The sequence below is a fragment of the Solanum dulcamara genome, chromosome 6 (genome assembly GCF_947179165.1).
Source record: "Solanum dulcamara chromosome 6, daSolDulc1.2, whole genome shotgun sequence".
NCBI classification, from domain to species: domain Eukaryota; kingdom Viridiplantae; phylum Streptophyta; class Magnoliopsida; order Solanales; family Solanaceae; genus Solanum; species Solanum dulcamara.
Genome location: NC_077242.1, coordinates 25,686,450 through 25,690,040, shown reverse-complemented (window position 1 = coordinate 25,690,040; position 3,591 = coordinate 25,686,450). Strand labels below are relative to the sequence as shown.

At 46.9% G+C, this 3,591-nt stretch overlaps 1 non-coding gene across 1 annotated transcript; it reads left to right on the top strand.

The window, feature by feature from the left end:
* On the top strand, positions 1–72 carry TRNAG-GCC (transfer RNA glycine (anticodon GCC)). Its single transcript has one exon. It is a non-coding gene; the product is annotated as a tRNA-Gly (tRNA).
* Positions 73–3,591: the final 3,519 nt, after the last annotated feature.

The window sequence follows — 3,591 nt, the reverse complement described above, 5'->3', positions numbered from 1 at the left end:
GCGGAAATAGCTTAATGGTAGAGCATAGCCTTGCCAAGGCTGAGGTTGAGGGTTCAAGTCCCTCCTTCCGCTCCTGGCTTCGTCATTTAGTGGTAACAAGTGGAGTGCATAAGCCACTTTAGAGATAGGGGCGAGCAGCAAGTAGCCCCTTGTATAGGGTTCCAAACCTATCTGACTCCTAAGAAGTTGCTGGCTTTTCATCAGCCGTTGCGCGCTAGCGCGCTAGCCTTTTCCCAACCTAGTAAAGGGGCTGCTAGTTGTAGCGCGCAGTGTACTAGTGAATAGGAAAAGCGAATTGAGATTACTAATGACGGATTGAGGTTGAGGGTAGAACATGTTCGGTGCCTCGCCCTTGTCTCCTTCGCCGTAGACTGAAAATGATGGGAATCCTATCGAGAAAGAAGAGGCATAAGCATCGCCTCTCGATCCAATCCATCTTCCCTAGCCTCCCCAACACACTCTTGATACGAAAGAAACCTCCCGCCATAGAGAAGAGATCAAAAGTGTGGGTCCCCTCGATCACCCTCCCTCTCCCTGTAGGTTGAGCTGAATTACATCCTCCCTCTCACCTGAACTGGTCGAGAGAGATGAACCCGCACCACATTTTTTCGAATCGAAAGCCCCAACTAGAGATGAAATTCCAGAACCTAAGCAACTCAGTTGAGAGCTCCGAGACTGGTTCAAGGGAAGGTCAACCAATGATTGATAGGCCATTCCCTCCCTATCCGTCTCTTGATCCCTCATTCCACTAATCCGTTGTTACTGATTCATTCAAGGCATAGACTCTCCATTTGTTTGTCTTATTAGCGCACGTGTTCGTCAACGATGAAAGCCGCTGAACTTCAGACTCGAGTGGAGAAAGAGGGCTAGGCCCCCGGAGGGCTTTCAGGGTCTGGGGAAGACGGGTGGATTATAGAGCTAGGGTAGGGGCAAATCGAAGGCCCATCGGGATTGGGCATGGATGAGCCTCGACTGGGCTAGCATTGATGAAAAAAGAAAAACTTCCCCCATCGCATCATTAACCGATGTAGGATTCAAGATCAGGTCCAGGATTCGAGTCAAATCGACCTTCCCTCTCATCTCAGGGTGAGGCAAAGAATTGTTTCAAACGTGAGTTCTTCAATATCTCGGCTACTCAAGAAGTTTGACTAGTTGCTCCTCCGACCCGGAGTGGATTCTAGGGGAAGGGCAGAGCCTCACCTTGCAGTAGGAAGGTGTTCGTTGTTGGGACGGGTTCAAACTGGACTGAAGGGAGGAGGAAAAAAAAGAGTCCTCTCTTCCTGGTCCTATCGAACCAGACACTGAATACCTGGGGATGGCTAGGGCTTTCGAATTAAAGCATGGGCATCTGCTATTAAGAGGGAGCAGTAGATCGTCGATTGAAGATCCAGGTCAGTCAACTTCTATTGGGACTTCTATTGATTATTAATTCGACTCTAGGGACTCCTAGCAGCAAACTAGTCTAAAAAAAGGGGCCCCCATAGAGAGGCAGGAGCCCCCAGCCGGATCGACCAACAAATGATAAGCCAGAGAGATGGGCTCATTCGACTAATCAGTGATCTCTGGGCCTACCTAACACAGATGTCCCTGAAATAGGGGATTGGTTGATCGGAAAGCTCAGGCAGGAGTAGGACATTCCATACAAATCTTTCTGATCCGCTAGCTGGTGGTCCTCTCCTTAGAGTCAAGTGGCTTTCAGCTCCTCTCAAATCCCATTTTTTCATCGACAGGTAGGGTGAATTCTAAGGTTCCTTATTCCGGTTGTAAAGCGGAAGAAGAGGGAGAATGGGCACAGCCCCACTAGCAGCCCGCGTTTTCGACCCGAAAGGAATGGAAAATGAAAGAAGAATCTGTGTGCACTATCTATGGAGTGGAGTGACTATCCTTAATCTCCTCTTCCCTATCTCCCCCTTTTATGCCTTTGGCTATTACCGGCTGGCAAGGCTTGGCCCAACATTGGATTTGTTTGAAAACTACCAAGGTTTTTTGCCCAAAGAAATTTCCTTTTTTTTGGAAAGGAAGGAATGCAGGGAAGAAGTCTTTCCTTTCCACTGGTTCTTGAAAGCTATCAATCTCCGATTCTCCCTCTCGCATCGGTTCTGCATCAGATGATGAGCCCATGCGAAAACTTTCTCTTTTATTGGTGCCCGATAGGTAGGCTATTAGATTGAGTCGAAAGCCTACCTACACATAAAGGTTCCGATTCGAGCGAGAGCCCAAACGGGTGAGGCGAGAAGATCTTGATCGAAAGCTCCACTATTCTGAATAGTGAGAAAGAATGAAATTCGATCAAATCGATCGAGAATATCATCATCTGTTAGGTGGGCTAACCGACCGACCGAGTTGGGCTGGGCGTCCATGTCACAGAACCTTTCTCTAGCCAAGAATCCTATTATTGATCGAATCGGGGCGGATCCAATTCATTGGCAAATGAAAAATCTATCGTTTTAACACTCAGAAAAAAAACCTAGAAAAGAGGAAGAGTCACTAAGACAAGAGAGCTATAGGTAAGCAAGCAAGAAGGATAGGTGCAAAAAAAAAAAGGCGGGGCAAGTGGCCCAAGGGCCCCTTTCCTTACAGTCAAGTGGCTCTCCATCTCTAGGAAGATTGTGTCCAGGATCTGGTAATCTAAGCCTTGCTTCTTCTGGTCGGCTCGTATTAGCCTGTGCTTTATTACAGGTAGTCATTCCCCTGTTCCTTTAGTCTTTTCAAGGGTACTTTTTTCTTAAGTCGTGGTCATGTATTGCCCCCCCAGTATAGTGACCGCTTCCATGTTTTCCCCGAATTTCATCAGTTCCAGACTCAAGTGCCTGTTCATCCATCTTCATTCCAAACAAAGGCAAACATCTCCATTGAGTGACTGTAACTGCTATGGTTTACAGTCAATAGTTCTTAACCAACCCTTTCTTTTTTGAATTATTAATGTTTATTAATTAATTATTATATTATGTCTTTCTTTCTGAAGGGCTTGCGGTTTATTACACCAAAGGCTCTCAGTGAACTATTGAAGCTATCGAGAGAGTACAAAATGCTGACGGTGACGAAGGTTACCTACTTTCGGTGGACGCGGAGCCAACGAGTTCGGTCGAACAGCGTAACGAGTCTAAGGTTACAGAAGCCTTCGCCAACTTTGATAGGCATAGCATTGCAAGCAAATAGAGCAGAGAGCTTACCCTTTCTTTCTATTAGAGTCGCGAGCTTGTTGTAGTCGGTCCGAAGGGGAGAACCTTGCTGCTTACTTGCTATATCCCCGCGTCCTTGCATGGCTCGGCTCGTTCTTCGAGCCCTGCTTCAAGGTTCAAGGGCTCCCCATTCCTACCGTCCAAAACAGGCCTATGGAGTATAGCCAAGTGGTAAGGCATCGGTTTTTGGTACCGGCATGCAAAGGTTCGAATCCTTTTACTCCAGATTATGAACACCCAATCCTTACTCTTATTAAGACTCCACTATTTCATTCATTCATTCTCGGTGCAAAACCCTCCAGCTAGGGAACTCTTCATCGAATAGAACCCTTCTATCTGTAATTCCATTTGCATCCTCAAAGGATGTGATCCTGGCTCAGAAAACTCTTCATCAGCCGTCAGAGGATTC